Consider the following 22,215-nt stretch of genomic DNA (forward strand, 5'->3'; position numbering starts at 1 on the left):
GGCTGTGCCGGGCTGGGTTGTACCAGGCTGGGTTGTACCGGGCTGGGCTGTACTGGGCTGGGTCCGGAGGGGCCGGACCGGGCTGGGCTGTGCCGGGCCGGGCCGTGCCAGGCTGGGCTGTACCGGGCTGGGCTGTGCCGGGATGGGTTGTACCGGGCTGGGTTGTACCGGGCTGGGCTGTACCGGGCTGGGCTGTACCGGGCTGGGTTGTACCGGGCTGGGTTGTGCCGGGCTGGGCTGTGCCGGGATGGGTTGTACCGGGCTGGGTTGTACCGGGCTGGGCTGTACCGGGCTGGTCCGTGCCGGGCTGGGCTGTGCCGGGCTGGGCTGTGCCGGGCTGGGCTGTACCGGGCTGGGTCCGGAGGGGCCGGACCGGGCTGGGCTGTACCGGGCTGGGCTGTACCGGGCTGGGCTGTACCGGGCTGGGTTATACTGGGCTGGGCTATACCGGGCTGGGCTGTGCCGGGCTGGGTCCGGAGGGGCCGTACCAGGCCGGGCCGTGCCGGGCTGGGCCGTACCCAGCGGTGGGCGGGAGATCGGCCGGGCCCGCCCCGGCGCCGGGAGCGCGGCCAGCGCCGCTCCAGCAGAGGCGCCGGGAGCCGCAGGATTACTGCGCTGGGCAAGGACAGCGCTGCGGCGGCTGGAACGGCTCGGCTGCAGGTGGGCAACTTCGGGCAACAAAGTTGGGCAGCGCCGAGCCCCCCGCATCCCTCGGGGGGGATGGAGCGGGGGAGCAGCACCGGGGATCCGGAGAGCGCTCCGGGCTCGGGGGATGCGGCGACAGGCACGGGCGCTCGGTACGCGCTGCTGCCCGCTTGGGTGATGCTGGCAGGTGGCATTTGCGGGGTTCCTCGGCCACCTGCAGGGAGCTGCTGTCCCCCCAGTCCGCCTGTCCCCAGGGCTCCCCGAGGGCCGGGGATGCGCTCCGCGTCCGGCAGCGCCGGAGCGTGCGGCTGCCGGCGGTCTGAGCCTCGGCGCGGGGTTTGCGCTGTTTTTCCCCTGTAGAATTATTCTGAGTCTGGAGTTGCTCAAGTTGTAAAGCTGGGAGGCTCTGGCTTTGCTTTTAATTAAGTGCTAATTGTCTCGAACGAGCGAAGGCGCGTACGGGAGCTCGCCCCCATCTCTGTTGGTTTCGAACAGCGCACCGCGCCGCTGCCCGCTCGCTGAAAAGCTTTTTCCTTTCCGTCTCGAATGAGAATTTCGCTCTTTCTACACGTCCCTCGCGGCCGTTCGGGTCTGACCGAGTCGTGGCCACGGCGGGACTTTGCCGTGAGCCGGGCAGAGCCGAGCGAGCCGGCCGAGTTCCATCCAGCGGGGGCTCGGCACAGCCGCCGCCTCCGCTCCCGCAGCAGCGCCCGCGGGGCGCGCCCGCTCCGCCGCTCCTCTCCCACCGCTCTTCTGCCTTCTCCTGCAACTTTATGGCTCCTGCCTGGCTGCCTGCGAGCTGCTGGTGTCCCCAGCGTCCTGGTGTGCCACCCTGCTGGCAGCCCAGCGTTGTGCCTGCTGTGATGAACCCAAATCCCAAAGCACCATTTTGTTGGATGCGTCGGAGGGAGATCAGCCCGTTCCTGCTGGGGAGTGATCAGGGAATAGCCTTGGGTGGGAACTGGTTAGTTAGGTTTACCTTATTGCTGCCATTGACACAATACAAGAATCAATACCGATTTTTAGCTGTCGTGTTTTACGCGGGGGGAATAATGTCAGTATGTCTATTGAGTGCAAAAATCAAACCCAAGCCCTTATGAAGGACAAGAAACTCTCCAAAGTATTGACTGCTGTATTTTGCGAGAGAAACTTGAGATCCAGCTTAAGCTGCATGCTAGGCTTGTTCAGTGGTGTAGTTTTTAGATGTATATGGGAAATTATGAGCAAAATACTAAAATAAGGAATGGAAACACTGAACTTGTAAGCACTGAAAGTGTGTTCCTACCCATGTGGAATTGTTCCAGAAAGTTGTTTATCATGCGAGAGACTTCCCCTAGTAATCTGGCAAATGCATTTGTCAAAGCATGTGGGGGGGGAAGGATTGGTGAAGGTGCTTAACTCTTGCCAAAACGCTGCCCACTTGGTGTTGGGGCTGCAGCTAAAGGCACAGAGTGCTGTGAGCTCTGTCCTGCCAGCTGGCTCTTCCCAGAGCTCCCAAAGGTCCCTGGGACTTCTGCTTCTGTCTCCTGGTCCTTGCACAGCAGGGGATGGATGGGCTGCAGGCTTGGAGCTGGAAGCAGTGCTGTTTTCTGGAATAAAGCAGTGGGAGGTGCTGCTCGGAGCACAGGATCTGCGAGCTGCCAATGCCTGTGGGGTTTTTCCAGAGCGGGTTTTCGTGGATGTCACCTCAGTGAATAGAACAGGTAGGGGTTATCTAGCTGATCTGTGTTAAGAAAGTTAAACCACTGGATTTTTGAGGGGTTTGGAGCTGCTGTGGGGTGGTGGCAAGCTCTGGTGGTGACTCCTGTGGTGCTGGTGACCTAAGTTGGGGTCTTGTCCAGAAATCTGAGCATGCACCCAGCTGGCTGCACACCCTGCAAACCCTTGAGCTGGATGTGAAATACAGACTTACCTAAACACAACTTGTTCTTTAAATCCCTAAAACCACGTCACCGTAGCTAAGGAGCGATGCCATATTTTCCTGTCACTTTTCTATAATGCTTCTGAAGCTTCCACCCACAAACAAATGCTTCCAACCACTTCTGCAGGGGCGGTGGTTTTGGTTGTTTGTTTTTTCTGAGCTAGCTTCACTGTCTTTGATGTTGTTTATGTTTATCTTCTTGTGGTGTTTCTTGTGGGAATTTTCCCCTTGCAATACCACAAGAACATCTTAATGTTGTTGTGATACAGCAACGGGAGGTTTCTGCAAATAGATTCAATCTTTTTACTGTTCTTCCTGGAAGAGGCTGAGTCTTGCAAGTGACATAAGCCAGTGGTTTTATATGTATGGAAGGGATCAGCAGGATTTACTTTGAGACCAGAAGACACCGATTAACTGCAGTCTGCAAAGAAGATTTTCTGTGTATTCACAGTGCTGTGAGGAGTTGGAGGAGCCAGCAAACCTGCAGGGACAGGGAAGTGATCAGTGCTGAGGAGTGACTGGGGCTGGAGGTGAGCATCCCTCCTGACTTTGGATGACTTGGGAAATAATTATAAGCCTGGTTTTGGTTTACTAGAAAATCAAGGAAAATGGGAAGTTTGTTCATCTGTAAAGTAAAAATGAATCCTTCTTGGTGCTCAGCTTGGAGCTAGGTCTGTCTTGTTGTGCTGTCAGATCCAGAAGCTCCCAGTTCATGTTGGGAACAATGGATTAGAGTTCCCTGGGATGCATGCACACATTGAACACTACTGGAGTTACAACTGATGGGAAATGCCTTTTTCAAGGGACCTGTGTGATGCAAGCATTGCTTGAGCTCCTGTTGTGCATGGGAGCTGTCCAAATGGGTTAAATGGCAGGATACTCAGAAATTAACTTTGTTTGCAGAACCTTAGGAACCTAATATTTTGGTTCTTCAAAACTGAATGTGCTCTGGAAATGAACTTTCCTTGGTGCTCTGTTGCTGCTGTCTTTAAAATATATCTGCAGTGACAGCAATTCTTGTTTCAGGTATTTTTGGTTGGTTTTGCAGCTCTACAGCTGAAGTTTCCCTCTGATAGTTCAGTCAGTGATTAGCCCATTGAAAACCAACTGGAATGCAGAAAAATGAAACGGGAAGAGCTGTAGTTCCCTCCTGTGCTAACATTTCCACCTTTGATTTAGTGAAGCTGTTTAGAATTGTAGCCCAAACTTTTCAGTGGAGATTTGATGGTCCACATTTTGTAGCATGTGGTGTAGGAAAATGAATTGCAGGGGGAAAAAAAAAATTAAATAATTATCAGTGATACCTTGTAATGTGCCTTGACCAGGGAAGGATTAGGTAAAGGCTGGAGGTTGGCATAAGCTGAGAAATTTCTGATTTTCTGATCCAGAGCTCAAAAAGCCACACAGTTCTCTGGTCTGCTGAGACAGATGAAAACCAGATGAGATCTGATGGCCTTTTAAACAGAAGTGTACCCAGGAGAGCACTGTTGGGGTAACAAGAGTTGGAAGGGGGGGGAAAAAACCTTTGAGCTTTGACTACAGTCAACTGAATTTTACTACATATTGATTTATTTGTTTTAGTGTGCTGTCTAATACAAAGAAAAGACTTAATACAGAGTGAGAGGAAGTGGCAGGAGTTCAAAAATTCTATGGATTCTCAGTCTTCTTGATTGAAAGAAGATGGTGGGCAGCTGATGAAATCATGGAGTTAGTTGGTATTTTATTAATGTAAAGTTAAAATCTGCATGTTGAAATTTGGTGTGAGAAAATATCAAATGAAATGCAGGTCATAGTGTTTACAGCACTGGCTTTATTTTTAAAGAGCAAATAGTTTTATACCCCTAAAGTTTCACTTTTTAAGTGTAATAAAGTATTATAATATTCCTTAAAGTAAGTAATATTTTATTTGGCACAGCTGATGTAGGAATTTTTCCCAGATTATAACATCCAGGTATTTTTCTCTTGAAAAAATTATCTTTTAATTAATGTAAAGTATAATTAATTAGCTGGCAGAGGTGTTGCACTTCCAGCTGGGGAAAGCAGCAGTGGGAGCTACTGAAGTTGTGCTCAGCCCGTGCTCTTCTGGAGAAACCCATTTAATGGGAACAGCCAGGATTTGAAACCTGGACATGTATTTTAGTGTTTTCTTAATCCTGATTGCATACAGAGGGAACTTTATCTGTGTTTGGCTGACTCATGAAACCCTTAAAATCTGGACTGCAGAGCTGCCAGGCTGGGGGGGCTCCCAGAAAATGAGCTGTGGGCTGTAAAAGGCTTTGGAGTGAGTGGTAATAGGAGGAGAAAAGCAGAGTGACCAGACTTGTCCTGGGGGTTCTTTTTGTCAGGCAGTTCTTGGTTGCTGGCAAATACAAATAATGCATTTCTGAGCTGCAGTTTGAAGGGGAAGCATTGCCTGTGATGGAAGGAGCTGAAAAAAAATCTCTGTGCAAGGGAAATGTGACTTCAAGACAGTGCTGCCAACCTCCCCGAGAGCCTGGGGACCCTTGTGCTCCCCGAGATCTGCATTCCAGGCTGGAGCAGGGCTCCTGCAGGTGTCTGAGCAGCTGTCTCAGCTTTCCTGAGCCCAGCTTATTGCAGAGCCAGTCCAGAAGGGCTACACTGGTTCATCTGTCACAGATTAGTCCCTCCACCCCGGGTTTAAATGAAGAAAACTAAATCAAGTTGTTTTTAACCCTTGTGTAGTACACAAAGGAAACTGTGCAGTTCTGAGTGAGGGGTGATGGACACAGCACTGCAAGCTACCATTCCTATAGATCTATTCCTATAGATCTATTTCTCTATCCTTTCCCCTTGGTTTTGAGATATATAGTTGAGGAAAGGCACATTTGTGCATTCAATTTTAACAGAGAAGTGAGAAATCTTGAATTTGACTGTAGCTTTGGAAAAGTGGTTTGAGCCTTGTTGAAACATTAAGGTTAAATCCAGATTCTTTTTCCACCAACATTTACAAGTAGCAATGAGCTACCCTGGTATTAACTATTCTAAAAACTCTCCTCTCGCTATTCCTGTTTTTTTTGTGACTGACTCTTTAAAAAAAAAACAAAAATCCTGCTGCTTTCCTAGGGCTGCTGAAATCACAGTGCCATGCTCCTGATGTGGGAAGCATATTTCACTTCAATAGGCCTTGACAATTCTGAAGAGTATTACTGCTCAACATGTTCAGGCCTTTTGTGAAATGTAAAATATAATAAATTACAGCTGTTTGTAGCTGTAAACCTCTCATTGGAGTAAACTAGTGGGGAAAATCAACTGTTTTTCCACAGTCTGGCTTAATGTGAAGCATGTCCAGCATTCCTTTTGCTTGTGCTGAGGTCAGGACAGTAATTTCCAGTGTACTGCAGTACTTGACTACATAAGGAGCAATTCCTGTCTAATCCAATCCAGGGTGGATCAGTAAATGATAAATTCTGTTTAGCTTGCAAGCATACAGATTTTCATAGTTCATTTGCAGAAGGATCACGCATCTCTGCATTTGAAGACATTCCATTTGTTGAAGTTGGCATCTCTTAGAATTCCTGGTGAAATGTGCAAGATGAAAAATACTGTTCTAATGACTTATTACTGTGGAGTATTTTACAGGGGGAAACCAGAAAATTCAGCTGGTATGGTTGTTGCAGAAACCACTGTTTATTCCCCTGGATATTGCAAAATACTTTAATTTTATCCTGCCTCCTTAAAGCTCTGTGCAGTCACCTGGATGTGTCTGTCCCATCTGTCCTGCTGCTTGGGGATAGTTGGACTGTAAACCCATAAAAGCAGGCTCTGGTTTTGCCAGACTGGGGGAGATACTTGATTTTTGTGAGGTGCTGGAGCAGGTAATAGCCCTTGGTGCGGTGAAGTTTTCACACCAAAAGCCCATCACTAAAATATCAGCATTGCTGTGATGACTTTTTCTTTGTTTAATCAGAATTTTTTGGTGCCTGCTGCTGCGAGTGTGGTGCAGGTTGTTGTGTGGGCAAAGCAGAGTGGGAGGAGAGCTCTCTGCAGCACCCTGGGTAATTTAACATCTCAGCCCAGTGTGCTGGTGTAGGTTGTAAATGACAATAAAAAGGAAAGGCTGTATATGCATGTTTGCTTTGCCAGGGTAATTTATAAAGCAGGGTGTAATTGGGAACATTTCTGCCAGGTCACTGCTTGACCACCAGCACCTCTTTACTGCTGAAGTTTGTGTGCTCAAGCACAGGCTGCAGGACAATTAAATAATAACAGTGACCTTTTTTCACTATCTAAAAACAAATGCTCTAAGGAAACAGGATGAAGAACCATTAGCATCTACCCTGCCATAGATGCTTTCCTTTGCACTGTTGAGGTCAGTAGCAGACCCCAGGTTTCTATGGTTTGCAGTCCTTCAAGTGCATCAGTTGAGCATTTAAGAGCATGTTTTTAGCAGTGTGCACCTCCTTTGGATAAAGATTTATTGATGCTGCAGAACTGTTATGTTTGTGTGTTTGTCAGTGATGTATGAAAAGCATCTGTTTGCACACTGAGCTTTCCACCCCACAGAAAATGTTTTGTTGTTTTAGACTCAAGATCTCATCATTGATCCTAAGAGAAGGAAGATAAAAAAAAAAAGGTAGAGGTTGGCTGGCTAAATTCTGCTGAAAACTTTTACTTTAATATAAACCAGAATTGTTTTCCTCTTCCCCCCCATTTTTGAGGGGCTCCATTCTCACACAGCACTTTTCCTCTCATTGATTGTCACATCTTTCCTGGTCTAAAAATCCTGTTGAAATTATAGTGGAAAAAGCAGTGAAGCCTTACAGAGAGCTGGCAAACTGTTTGTAGAATCAAATGCAGTTTCTTGAAGTGGCTGCAAACACATGGTAGTTTTCCTTTTAGTGGTGGAGCTTAATCTGGTTACAGATCTTGCAGTTTTTCAATTTCTCACTATAATTTTTGTAGCTATTTGATTTTGAATCTCGCATTGACTATTTTCGCTATTGTATTGCTGAAGAAAATAAAAATTGCTACGGCCCTGGTGAAGAGCAGTGTTTCTAATGCTTTAAAAGCTGTAGTTTGTAGTCTCTTGGAGCATCTCCTTTCCTTTAAAAGCTGTAGTTTGTAATCTCTTGGAGCATCTCTTTTCCTCAATACGCTTAAAATGCAAACAGAGGAGGTGTTACATCTAACAGTGCTGTTCTTCTGCAACTGTTAAATGAAGGATAAGTAGAGTTTCATGTCCTCTGCTCCTGGGATAGGAGATTGTGGATTTTTCTTGGCACTTTTTTTCTGCAGCAGGTTGTTCCCTGCCACAGAGCTGTGATTCACACACTGAAATCCTGAGATGAGACAGTCCCAGCCTTCCATCAAGTGCACTTGGAGCCTGGAAAGTCACTCTGCACATCTGTCCTCCTACAAAACATCTGCAATAAGCTGGACCTTGGTGAGGAAAGGCCCCATCCTCTTCAGAGGCAGAGCCCTGCAGAGAGGAGTGGTGCCAGCCCTGGGGTGTTTGCTGAGCCCTGACTGCTGAGTGACACCCCTGCAAGTTGGTGATGGCATTTGGTGCCCCTCCAGAAGGCACTGAGGTGAAAAAAGGACTTCTCCAAGCTTTTTTCCCCGCTCTCTTCAACACCTGCCAAAGAGGACTGGAGTGTCTCTCTCCTGTTTGTTGCTCACTCACTTCCCAGCTTGGATGGAACTTAATCAAGCCTGTTGTAAGTCCTTAAGGCTTTAACCTGGTCCCTGTCCTGTCCCATAAATACCCTTGACGAGGCCCATTGTGGGTTGATAGGTTTCTTTCCAGGTTTATTTCCAGATGAAGAGCCTGAACAGCCCTCAGGAGGTGTGTTTGGTGACTGGAATGGCTGCAGAGCTTAAAATCCTTTCTAAAGCTCTTCTGCTTTCAAAAGTACCTCCCCAAAGCAGCTTCTTCATAGTCAGGCTCCACTCAGAAACGTGAAATAATCTCTGGCTCAGACGCTGGTTTGGAGCTTCTGTGCCATTTACAAGTGATGCAAGGGAAACATCAAGGAAAGCAAACATGGAACTCATCTCCTCTACTAAACCATACCTGACTTTTCCTGGACAGATTTTCTTTGGATGGGGACTTGGATTTTTTTCTTCTTTGCTGGGTCAGAGGGCAGAATGACTCCTGGAGTGTCTGTCCCAGGTGTAACTTAACCTGAGCACTGTTTGCCATCACTTGCTGGATGTTCTCCAGAGTTGAGAAAGTTGCATAAGCTCCTCATCTGGAGCTAAGCAGCTTAAGGAAGTTGCAAAGCTCCACCACCAACTCTAGTAAGCTTATTTCTAACTAAAATCTTAGCTCCTCTAAAATCTCTAAATTCCTTAAAATTTACATTTCAGTGCAGGACACTGCAGTTCTGGGCACACTTGTTATTTGTTATTTATCTGGTTCCCTGCAAACTCTCCTGTGGGATGCACTTTTCTGATAAATTCCACGTTATGTGGAATAACTCTTTGTGTTATGTTGCGTTATGGATTTCTAAAAAATCTAGCCCTTTGTTTTATATACCTGAGAGTTTCCTGACTAAAAGGGTTTGGTACTTCTAAAAAGGTTTTGGTACTTCTAGAAACAAAATCCCAGCAAGGCTTTATCATCAATTGGCACAGCTCTCTGAATGTGCTCTTCCTCTCCACAATGTCCAGTATATGGAGATCCAATTAGTATTATAGGAAAGTGAAAGAAGTCTTGAAAGTCTCCTTTAATATTAGGCTTTGAAAAATCCTGCTTCTCTGATTCATTGTGGTCAGGTGAATTTAATGGTCTGCTTAGTCAAAAAAAGCAAAAAAAGCTAAAGGCTCTGAAAGCCTTTGTAGAAATAAAATTCTTTTTATGAGTTAAAAACACATTGCAGGCACAGTTTCAAGTACTCTTGTGCAAGGTTTTTTTCATAGATGAGTTTATACTTTGTTCTTGTGTTAATGGCATCACTTCAAGCCAGGCACAATGTGTTCTTCAAGGCTCTGATTTTCACCTTCACTCCTGTATAGTGAAGGATTCAGAGGTGTCCCAAATATTTTAGGAGCTGCAGCCTCCTCCAGGCCGTGTCAAAGAGATGTGACTCCTCAAATTCCATATTCAGCTTAGAGTAACTTTTCCCTGTGAGCAGGATGAGAACCCGTGCAATATATGTGACACACACAAATATCCATTCTTCAGAGAGGCTCTTTCCTCCTGATGGTGGTAACTCCAGCAGAGTGAAATGCAGAAAATCTGGATTTCTCTGGGAGCATCTGGAAGGAGTTAAGGGGCGCTGCTGCCCCAAGATCTGAGAGGTTTAGGAAGAAGTATTAGGTAGGACTGTGCTTTAGCACAGAAAAATAGAGATTTAGCGGTGGATTGAATTCATGTGGCACATCTCTAGTCTGTTTCTAAAGGACATCTGGTGTCTTCTGGCCTCTTCCTTCCTTTGCTGGCTCAAAACACAGCCCTGCTGTTAAACCATATAAACAGTTTCCACTCTGTGCTTTAAATCAAGGTGCTGGTGGATCTTGCTAAAGGGAATAAAGCAGCTTTGTGTGCCTGTGGCCCAGTGCAGAAGGGCTGAGCTCTCTGGTTCAGTGGCTTTATTGGTTTTAAAGAATTATGAATTTAGTTTGAGGTCATTTCTGGAAAAGCACTTTCTCTTGGTCTGCAGTACACGATTAATGGTGAGAGCAACGCCAAGTGCATTAAGACATGAAGTGAACCTTGGAGATCTGAGAGAAAAACAGCATCTCCTCAGGCCTGGGGCTTGCTGCTGCTCGTGTTAGGCATGGTGCAAAAGAGTTGTTACTCTCTGAAGGAAAGTGATATTTGGGAAGTAGAGCTTTTTGTTTAGTAAAGCTCCCAGTGTAACTTTCCTGGAGTTGTACCTCAAACTCAATTTGGTGCCATAATTAACCTCACAACAATATTATCATCATTATTATGAGATAAAGCTCCTGGACCTCAAAATCTGAATTTGTGCTTGTTTCTCCATCCCCCTGCATGGGCTCTCTCTGCATCACCCTTCTGCAGATTTGTTTTCCTGCCAGGGCAAAATGCCAGGGCATTTTCTGTCTTGGTACTTTCAATACTTTACAAACCAATTAACCTCTCTCCCCATCGTCTTTTCCTTACATGTGTTTCAGACCTTTGTCAGACAGAGATTTCCTCATTTGAATTTAGTTCCTAAGTCAAGAAATTGATTTTTTTTAGTTCTTTAGATACTCTAAGGTTCATCACCACTAAATGTTATCTTAGTGTAGCTCTCTGCTCCTTCCAGTTTTGTTTGGGGTTTTGGTGTTTTTTTTTAAACCAAAGCTGTCAAACTTGCCCAGTAAAGCCAGTGGAGTCTTTATCACATCTAACCTTGTACTGATATTTAAAGAGCTCTTGTTAAGTAATTTAAATACTTGGTTGTTTGTTTTTTTTTCCCTCCCTGAAAGTGAGGCCTCATTACATGGGAAGGATAAAAGAGCTGATCCACAGTTGTTTGGCTAAAAAAAGCTGGTTTTCTTTACTACTTTTGGTGGATCAGCCATATTTGCATGCATTAATCTTGGGATGGGCTGTAACATTTATCTTTTAGTGGTCTGGAATTTAACATCTAGTTTCTGCTTTTTCCAAAATATTGTCTTATTATGAGACTCATTTTACCAAAGATACAAGGAACAGAGATCCCCAAATAATAATAACTATAATATCGAGATTGTACAAAACTGAGATCAACTTCCTTTCCTTTCCATCTCAGGCTGCTGGCCTCTTCCAGCAGTGAGGAAATGAAGCAAATGTGTATCTAAACTAATGCTGGAATTAAGTGGATTAATGAAGGGGAGCAGGGATGTGAGCAGCAAAGCACAGAGAAAGTGAGGGGTGGGAGGAGGTGGCAAAGTGTTTGTTAAAATGAAAATAATAATTGGAAAAAACATATTCTGTGTTATTAATAATAACCATAAAATGGTTTGATTGTCTTTCTCTCTTGTCATGTGCCCTCAAATCAGCCACGCTCATCCCCTGAACATCTCTAGTGGGATTCTCATGGTCTCCTGTGGGTTTTGTTCTACCTCCTGGTTGGGTGTTTCTTCTCTTCCAATCTCACTTTTTGATTAATATCTGTGCTGGTTTGAAATTTGGCTGAAACGCAGTATTCAAGTTCTCAGGCAATGTCTCGTCGTTTCCTTTGTAAAAAAAGAAAAGAAACTTTTTCACAAAAATATTTGAGCATTTTATTCCTATTCATAAGAGAGAGGAAACTCTCTCAGGCTGAAGAACTTTTCAAGTGAAACTTCATAGACATCAATGCAGATTAAGCTGCCTTGGTCTCAAGTAAGAAGTAGAAGGGAGGGAAAAAAAAAAATTGCAGAAATGGGTTCAGCTCTAACCATTCAGCTGTGACTTTGAGCTTTTCTCTCCTTTCACATCAGTGCTCTATGCTGCAGGGGATTATTTTCCTGCATGTGACTCGGAGGGAGATAATCACAGACAGGATAGATTAAGGGTACCTGTGGCCCTATCTCCCAAAGCTCAGTTCCTTGCTGAAATTGGTGAATATTTCTATCAAGCTCCTCCATTCTCCCTCTCTCTCTATATATATATATATATTTGAAAAGAATAAGAAAAATCTGGCAAAGCTCTATATGAAATAAATAAATTTCACATTTTTTCCTTTATTCCTCTCGTTTGCTTCCCTGCTTCAAGCATTTTTCTCTCTTGTTTTGTACCTTCTTGGGAATTAATTGTTCTTTTGTGATTAAAAAGAGACAAAACATCTCCTTACCTGTTGCATGTTGGGTTGTAAACAGATGTGGTGCTGGAGCAGCAACTTTATGTGTCAGCTTTGGTCTGGGGAGTTTCACTGATGTTGGTCAGGAAGAAACAAATGTGTAATACAAAAATAATAAAATATCAAATTCACACCATGTGTAGGATCCATTTAGAGGGCAATCATCTGCCTTTGTGTCATGTGGTGCATTTATTTGTTTGAGTTTCTGATGGATTAGACTTCCTAATGTTAAAAACCCCAAATAAAACCAACCCAGCCATCAGGCATCATCTGCAGGGCAGTGGGAAAAGGCTGTCCTGTCTTGCTCTGAGTAAATTGGCCAGAAAAGCCTGCATTTAAATTTATTATTAAGAGTTAAAAATACGCTGTCTTGGAGGCATTTTCCATTTAAAAGCCAAGTTGAGGCCAAGACTTTGTGAGAAACCCCAGTTTACATGGTGGCATTTGGGTGGGAGAGGTGCAGCTTCTCATCTGCACATCTGTTAGGAATTATTTTTAATTTCTGTTGGGAAAAACAAGTAACTGTACTACTTTTTCTAGAAAATTCCTGGCTAATGCAGTGCACAGGTCATGTTTTAAGGTTGGATTGAGTGTTTTAAAGATGTGGTGGTGTATGGGGGGATCTCTTCCTGTATTGGGTTGGTCGTAGGACAGAAATGCCATTTAAATGGAATAAAATTTCTTGTAGATATGAGCATTAATTAGACTTGGGAGGAAGAAAAAGAGGCTGAGAAGGAAGAGGTTTTTCTGCCATTCTCTCTTTAGTACACAATATTAAGCTGATACATATATATATATATATATATTTGTAAATATATATATGTATGTGTAGGTAGCTACACATTTTACTGTTTAACCTAAAAAGCTTCTGGAGTTTTTCAGTCCCAAAGTGTCTGACTGCTTAATTTGTCAGTTTTAAAGGTATTCAGCACAGAATGATTTTCTCATGTGTTGCAGTTTAAATTGTCAGTGTAAGGGAATTTTAGTGGGTTGGAAATGTTGTTTCTGTCTGCTCTGATCGAGTTGGAGCCTCTCCTTTAGTGAGAGGGACCAGGCAGGCTGGAGTGCTCATTTGGATGAGGATTTTTGGCACTAAAAGCAACAATAGGGAGCTCTGAAAATTAAAGTGACGTCTTAGAAGTTAAACACAGGGCCCTGCTGATGTCAATTTTGGTACATTTGGATATTGAGAGTATCTTTGTGTTGATTTTTATATTATTTTATTTGCAGAGTAATGTTGTCAGCACTTTCTAAGTGGAGTGGCTGTGTTGCTGTTTTTGTGGTGTTTAATGGGCTGTCTATGGTTGGTTTTTGTTGTCTTATTTTTTAATTTGTTTTAAATCTTTTTGTTGGGAGGGAGTTGAGGACAGGCTTCATGTTTGTGTTGGATTTTTTGTTCTGTTTATTCATGTGCTTGCTGGCCTGTTGTCATTTCGCTCCTTGGATGTCTCAGTTCAGGATCTGCTTGAATTCCACATCCTGGGATTTGCTCAGGTGTAGGATCTTGTCCTACCCTGTGATTTTGAGTAGAGATATGAGGGAGAACAGCACATTCTGTTAAAAAAATATATTTGAGGAAGACAGTTTTACCGTGGGCTGTGGCATCATTGGAAATTCAGCAGCCTGTAAATTTTTGATGAGGAGGGAACTGTTGACAAATTGCTGCAGGTGACCCTTGGAGCCAGGGCAGGCAGCATGGATCAGCATTCCTGGGGATCCATGTGGGATGTGGGTGTTTAATTCCAGCTGGACACCAGAGAGGCACAGATCAACTTTGTTCTGGCCAAGGAATATCAAAGTGGAATTATGTATGCAGTGGAAAGTGCTGAGTTTTTATTGGGGCAGCCGTGCAGGATGAAAGAGGCTTTTGAAGCTGTGATTTGTGGTGGATGGCACGGAAGGTGCTTGCAGAGAAATGCTGATTTTTGTGCCCCACCAGGGACAGCTCTGTGTGCTGGTCGAGACTCCGGACTCAGGAATGAGGAATGGGGCATGAAAATACCCTGGGTTGGTCCCAGCAGGAAAAAAAGAGGGATTCTCCCCATCCCAGGTGAGCCCCACCTGCAGAGCTGCCCCCTTCTTTTCAGGGACTAAGAATTGACCCAGCAGGATCATCTCCTCCATCTCAAGGCTCCCTGTTCTCCTAGCAGTGAGTCGTGGAGAGTTTGGAACCCAAATGCACACATGGGAGTCATTCCTCTTATGGAAATAAAAATCAGGTCTCACCCTTTCCCCCACTGCAGCTGCACAAGCCAGAGTTCACCCAACTTCATATTTGATTTTTTTAGAAGAATTCCAACAGCTTTGATTTATTTATCATAATTCTCCAGCCCTACATTATTTTGAAGTGATTTGTGACATGCTGTTATGTGGGTTGACAGAATTCCTGACCTCTGGATGTACCTGCCTTGAGATGCCTGGTTGAAGGTGTTGACCCATAAATATTATCAAAAGGGTGTCTGGAATTGGTAGGTCACAGGGGGAAAGCCTCAGGCATACGAATTACAACAACAGGAGCCTGAAAATAACAGAGCAAATACTTGATTTTTGACAGGTCACTCTTCTGGGAAAAAAAAAAAGAATTTTTCAAGTTGATTATTGGTTTAAAATACTGTTATTCTAAGAAAGGAAGAATTAGTGGGCAGAGCACAGGTCGTGTCATCAAGAGAGCATTGCAATTTTAACATTTTTGTGTTTGTCAGCATTGGTTTAAATGCAAAAGTTTGTGCTGTCAGTGGTTGGGAAGGCATTTAATAATTACTGAAATCTAGAAAAATGTATCTGTACAGGGTAATAAATGGAAATATTTAAAGTAGCAGCTGAAGTTGGCTTTTGGTAGTGAGTGGTGAATATGAATAACTACTTTTCAATTTTATTAACACTTGTACAGACTCTCAAACTTTGTGCTTAATATGCAAAATTCTGGGTTATCACAGGTAAAGAATTGTTCCTGCAAGTATTTGGTTTTTAACATCCATCTCTCCTGTATGTTTGGGAAGTACAGTTTGGCACTGAGTGAAGGTTTTGGTTGGAGCCTGGGAGTGAGTTCGGTGTTAAACACAAAATCTGTGTGCAGATGAGAGAAAGCAGATTTCCACAGCAGTTCAGTGTGTGCATGTTTCGCTAAGTGATGCAGAAAGAGCAATATAATTCTGATTTAATTTAATAACTGCATGAAAAATTAATCTGCTCCAGCAGTGTAACACCTTCACTGCACCAACACCAAAAGTAGTTTCCAGGAACTCCACGTGCCATGAGATTTGGGTCACTGTGGTGGGAATTGGTCTTTGGTGTTTGTTGGGTTTTGAGCTGCTGTTGCTTCAGACTTAATAATTTTAAATTGCATCTCATAACTTGCCGGAGCTTACCCTAGGCCAGGGTGGCTCCGTGTGGTGGAAAAGTCTCTCCTCCAACCCGAGCTGCCAAAGAAAGGCTCAGCAGTCTCTGCTGTCCGGTCTCAAGGCAGTTTATTGCAAGTTATCTAAAAGATTTTCTCCTGGAGCTGCTGTGGTTTGCTCACAGCTCAGGCAGAGGCACACACACACCCTGACATCCTCTCTGACTCCCGACTGCTTCTTCTCTCCCCCTCTGCCCAGGGCTGTGCTGCCTTTTATATGGCACATTATGTGTTACATGGGTACAGTTTGTCCCCAATGCCTATTACCTATATTAAATGGTGCTTTTCTATCTTTTATATGGTACATTACGTGTTACATGGGTACAGTTTTTCCCCAGTGCCTATTACCTATATTAAATGGTGCCTTTCTACTCTAAAGCAATCTGGGAGTGCCAACATCACCAAGAACATGGAGGTAAGGAAGGAGAAAGAGGGAGGACAGGGCAGGCCCAAATCCCTCCATCTTAAAACCTCTGACCCCCATGTACAAAACTAAAACCCCCCTTTACAGCACTCAAAAATTCTTCCCTCTACTTTGTGACTACTTCTACTATAATATCTAAACTTTTGTGACTTCTTGTTCTTCCTGCAAGGTTGGTAAATCATTCCATGGCTCAAACCCAAAATCACAGCTGTTTCCAGCTGCCTGCCAGGGTCTCAAATGCTTCTGACCTGGGCCTGGAACATTCAAAAATGTCTGAGGGACATTTTGAGTTCTAACAATAACTGATAAAATGGCAAGAGTTTAAAGGGAGTCTGGTAAACATTTCCTAGAAAACTTGGGGGAGAACGCAGAGCTGGTTTTTGGTGAAGTGTTCCCGTGGGTGTGCCGGGATTGATGGAGCTGAGCTGGGCTGCAGGACGTGAAGAGGCTCTCGAGTGCTTGATGCACAGAGCTGTGGGAATGATGGTCTTTAAATAGAGCAGGATTGCTGAGGACTTTAGGATAAATAATTTTTTTAAGATAATTGTTTTTTTTTGCTTGCTACCGTGCTGCTTTTGTTGAGGTGGTAAAGGCTGAGCTGAAGGTGTTTGGGTGGTGGCAGAGCTGCAGACAGGGAGCTCAGCAGACCCTGCTGCTGAGGGATGAAGAGCAGAGATGTTCTGTGGCACTCGCTGTGGCCATTCAGACACTACAAATGTTCTTTTCTGTGCTGGGAGAAGGAGGGGCTGAAATCAGTTCTGCAGAGCAGAACCACCTCTGTGAGCTGAGCTCCAGGGAGCTTTGGGTCAAGTGCAGAGGATGGATGGGCTGGGGAGGCAGGGGACCGTGCCTGAGTGTCCATAAACTATGCCAGACAGGAGAAGCTGGAATAAAACTCTCCACAAGAACAGTTGCTGCTTCTTCCATATTAAGCTGTTGTAAATTAATTTTGTATAAAATTATGCTTTTAACTAGGCCCCTGCTAATGGCACTCTGGAGAGAGCTTTAATCCTGCTGGGGAATGGAGGAGTTTCTGTGGAAGTTCCTGGCTGGTTTTGTGCTTTCAGCTGGGTCAGGAGGGCTGGGATGCTGCCAGAGCCCTGCAGGGGCAGGAGGGGGCTGAGGAAGGGCCAGGGGCACCTCGCAGGGGCTGCCTGGCAAACTGCTTCCTAATGAGTCTGCTGCCCTGGAACAGGGATCTAATGAGACCCCAAAGGAGTTGGAGCCATCCCATTTTTAACCCATCTCAGGACCAGGGCACAGTATTCCTTAGCAGGTTTTGTAACTCTGTTCTTTGTCTTGCTGCTGTGGCTCTTAACGGGTCAATCTTTTTTTATTTACAGCCTTGAGGTGGAGAGTATGCATTTTTGTTTCTTTCAGAAGTGTGCTGCCACTGCTGGCTCTGTGCTGGTCAATATTGTCTCTGTGTTTTATTTTCCAAAGCCTTTCCAATCTCTCCCATGAATTTACTCTCTAGACCTGCCTGGTGAATGATGTCAAATTGAATTAACTCCTTCCTTCAACTGACAAAAGTCCCCTCTAAATTTTCTTCTTTAAACTGGCATAATCTCTGCTTCAGTGCAAGAAATGACAGATACCAGTTTGATTTTAGCAAATAATTAGTGGTCAGCTGTGCCATTGGACAGTTCAACCGTGTCTGGATATTTGCAGATACCTTTAGTGTTTTGGAGTTGGATTCATCCTAAAACAGATCCAAGTGATCTGGGCTGTGTTGGTATCAAACCAAAATCTGGGGATTACTTCGTGTTGGAGAAAGATTGGCTCAATAAATCAGGTCCAAATGGAGAATTACCACAGGGGTTTAGTTCTCTTTCCTTTGGGTTTTCAAAAGCTTGTGACTGTAACATTTCTCCAATTATTTTTTCATTGACCGTGGAGAGGTAAATGTGGAGTTCCCATGGAAAACTGGAATATTTTCATCGTGGCACTGGTGCCTTCAGCTTGGCCAGGTGAGAGGCAGAGGTTTGACTTAGTGATGTGGAAATTCCCAGCTCAGCTGTTCGCTCATGGAAACCAGGTGGGTTAGGTCACTTCTCACTACTGCTGATTCCATTTTGAGGGCAATCAGAAATGGATATCACTCCCCTCTCCTGTCAGGACATCACTTGATTTTCTGTGCTGTGCTTTGGGATAAATACAGAAAAATTAAGTTCTGTGTCTCCACAGCTCTTCTGAGTTCCAGGAAATTGTGAATAATTTAGACTTGATGACTCTACAAATTCCTCCTGCTCAAACTCCAAGTTTAAAATGAACTTGCCAGCCAGCTCTGACAAGTTCCATTTCTATATATATTGAGAGAAATAAAAATTCCACCTTTAGGGAACTACTGCTTTTTATGTTTGACTCTATATAGTAAAAATTAAGGTCACTGAATAAAATTACTGACTCTTGAACCTTTCCAAAACTTTTTATTTCTTTCAGACATTCATGTGCATCACTTGCCATATTATATGATCTGAAAGTTCAAATGTCTGGAAGGCTAATTTTAAAGGAAGAAAATGAAGCTGCATTTTTTTACATGTGTGTGCTCCCATCCTACTTAATTTGTTTGGCTGGTAGTTTGTTTGGGGTTTTTTTTTTTCCCCTGGATAACCGGTTGTTTCCATCAAAAAAATGTTTGGAGCAACTAATGAGAATTGACTTTTTCTGAAAGTTGAAGATATTAATAATAAAAAAATGTAATCTGTTAATTTTTCTTGGGTTTTTTTTTCACCACTTCACAGCTTTGCTTTTTTACTGCCTTGAAATAACTTTGGCTTCTAAAACCAGAGCACTACTAATAATAGGAATATTTCTGATTTAAAAATAAAGTTCTATTTCCTTTTGCATATTCTGTGGCTATTTCTTTGTTTCTTTACAATCCTTTCCAAACACATCAGATGCTGGCCTTTACAAAGTGATGAATTTTGGGGGAGCCAGTTTAAATCTTGTTTCCAGAACCCCCCTCACAGATGATGTGAATCTGCCCCTTTGCTGCTGTAAAGGGAGACATGAAATTACTCTTAAGATTAATTTAATAATAATAGATACTTTATTCATATTATTATTTTAATGTGGATATTTTACTATTATAGTAAAGTTTAATTTATAAAATGGGACATTTTGAACACAAAATCCCGAGGCAAAGGGCTGGAACCTGAGAACCAGCTGGGATTATGGAGGAGCTGGGAAGGTGACAGAGATGCTCAGCGTTGTCCTTGGATTTTTGGATCCCTGCATTGGCAGTGGATTTCTTTGATGCAGGTTATTTCTATCTCAGAAATAACTGGAATATGTATATTACAAAAAGCAACTCACTGCAGCCTTTCAAATACAACGCTTTGGGGATTTTAACATCTTCATTTTTAGATCATCGGGGTAAGAAAGACAAGGTTACAGCGTAGCTGAGTTGCTGTGGTGTCCAGTATTTGATTTTTTTTTTTTCCCAACTTTTTTGGAGCCATTTCCAAGGCAGAAGCTTTCTCCAGTGCCAGGCATTGACCAAGGCTCTATGAACAGCCTGATCCCACTGACTTGGCCAGGGGCAGCTCTGCTTTGCAGCCCTTTATGTATTGTAAATCAGGTGAACCCGGTGGGAAGAAATGGTGATGTCTGACTCCAGTTCAGAAAGCTGAAAGATTTCTTTATTATAACTATGCTATAATACATTAATATACTATTTAAAGGAAATACTAAAACTACATTCCTATTTTTCTAACTACCATATCTAACTCCTCACAACTCCTGCCCCTCTCTGAGAGTCCAGCCCCAGTGGGTTGGATTGGCCATCAGCTCAAACAATCCTCACCAAAATCCAACCCAGCAACCACCCCAGGGAAACAATTCTCCAAACACATTCCACATGGGAAAAACAAGGAGCAGAAATAGAAATTGTTTTCCTTTTCTTTCCTCTGTGCTCCTCTATGAAAATCCTGAAAGAGAGAAGAACATCCCTGCGACATTAATGCACCGCTCTGCAGAGAAAAAACTTCTTTGGGCTTCTTTTCTTTAGAGGAAAGCAATGAACTGAGAAGAAACTTCAATAAGTTCATACTTTGGGTGTGCATCTGGGTTTGCATCTTGGTAAAGAGCAGATATTACTGAGCACAAGGATGCATTTATCTGGCTTAGAGCTGGAAATTTGAGCACTCCTAAGTGTGGTGCTTTTAAAATGAAGCAGTGGTGTTCAGGAATAGATCCTAGACTGGCACAAATTCACAGAACACAGGGAAAATGAAGTGTTTAAAGTAATTTAAGTCTTACAGTGTTGGCTGGTAGTTACTGTTCTCTCTTTAGATATTAAAATTTATTAAAATATAATGCAGCCAGAGGTTGAAATGTATTTTTATGATTTTATACCCACATACAAAGCTTTCAATTTTTCCACTTTTTTAGCTTTTACCAAAGCAGTTTTTTTCTGGCCTGAAATGGATCTATTGCGTTCTGCTTTGCCCAGAAGCACTTAGAGAACAAAACCAAATTAATTTAGCTTCTCCATAAATTTTTTCCCTTGCAAGACTGCAAGAAAGCTGACATACAAGAGTGACCTACTTTAATATTGATGCTTCACCTCCTCCCCTCTCCCCTCCCTGCCCTTCTGCTCTGGGCAGCTGTGGATTCCTGGAATTCCAGGGCTGGGATGGTGATGAATATTTTGGGAAGGCTTTGTGGGTGCCCCTTGGAAACACAGGGTGAGGAATGGCCAACTCCAAGTTTACAGCTTCAACAAGAAGTTTTTTATGTTGTTTGGATTATTTTTTATTGTTTCAGTTTGCCCCTTTTTTGTGGGGTTTTGTTTTGATTCTGTTAGTTTGGTTTTTTGGGGTTTTTTGTTTGTTTGTTTGTTTGTTTTTGTGGATTTGCTTTGCCAAGGAAAGAAAAAAGCAAAACAAAAAACCAAACAGAAAAGGAGAAAAGTAAAGCCCTGAGCTGCACATCTGCCACAGAATAGGTTTCTTTGTGACTTCACTTTTTTTTGGGTTCAAAGAGAATTTTGAGCAACTCTCTGAGGTACAGGCTGTGACCCTCAGGCTGTCCTGTGCAGGGCTAAGAGTTGGATTTGGGATTTTTGTGGGTTCCTTCCAGCTCAGGATATTCTGTGAAGAATTAACCTGTTGCCAAAGCACTGTTCTGAGGTTTTTACCATGCAGAATAAACAGAATTTATTGTACTCCCATTGCTCATTTTGGAAACCAATAACATTTTAGTTGTGTATCACCAACATTTTTCCATCTGAGATCTGTCAGAACCTGGGTGAGGCTCCTAAAATTATACCCAGGGAGGTGCCCTGGGGTGGGATATTCCTATTTGAGGTGCCTGGGAATTGCTGCAACCCTGTTGTGAGCCTTCCTATACCTTATTTTTATATAAATATATATATATATATATATATATATATACACACATATATTTTATAGAGATGTGAGGGCTTGGATTGGCTTATTTTCTGATTTAGAAGCATGTGGGAAAACTGTGAAGGCAAGAACTGAAGAAGGCAAGAACTTCAACACTGTATGGAGGATGGCACTGCCAGCTCTGTGTGGATCCCACAGGAGCCAGGGATGGCAGGATGAGGAAAAAATAATCTCCTTGTGGCAAAGGGTGATGTGTTGTGGAGGAAAGTAAATTCTCCTAGCTAATCACAGGCTGGGGATGTATCAGAGAGAACCCTCTGTTTGAATTACTTTTCTAGGAAGCTTAGCTGGAAATTCAAACACTTGTTCCACAGCAATATTAAACCCTCAATTCTAATGTTAAAAAAAAAAAAAAAAAGGTAGTTCATGTGGAAACATCAAGTTCAAACAGCTCAGATTTGGCTCCTCAGAGTTAGTAGTTGCTTCTTGACCTTAATATGGCCATGCAGTGATCTGTAGGCCAATTCCAAAAAGAATTATTTAGTCTGGGCTGTGTCCTGCCTGCTGCCCCTTCCTCTGAAGAAAGAGGATGCTGTAGAAGTGACAGCCAGAAAATACATAGGCCAGAGTTGTCCTGCAACTAAAGAAAAATTACTGCTTTAGGAAAAAAATACAAGTGAAATCATGTCATAGCCAGGTTGGTAAACCTCAGCACAGGATTTATCATCTGGCCAGTGACA

At 43.5% G+C, this 22,215-nt stretch overlaps 1 protein-coding gene across 2 annotated transcripts in view; it reads left to right on the forward strand.

The window, feature by feature from the left end:
* Positions 1–505: 505 nt before the first annotated feature.
* The window catches only part of CNTN3 (contactin 3), a 94,545-nt gene continuing 72,835 nt past the window's right edge, over positions 506–22,215 (forward strand). Inside the window, exon 1 of one of the 2 annotated variants that reach the window (XM_002186688.7) lies at positions 506–660. The gene's annotated coding sequence lies outside the window, so the exon portion shown is untranslated. Of the gene's footprint in view, positions 661–2,373; positions 3,097–22,215 lie in introns of those variants that run through there. The other variant, XM_030282810.4, reaches the window with a different exon arrangement.

The sequence above is a fragment of the Taeniopygia guttata genome, chromosome 12 (genome assembly GCF_048771995.1).
Source record: "Taeniopygia guttata chromosome 12, bTaeGut7.mat, whole genome shotgun sequence".
NCBI classification, from domain to species: domain Eukaryota; kingdom Metazoa; phylum Chordata; class Aves; order Passeriformes; family Estrildidae; genus Taeniopygia; species Taeniopygia guttata.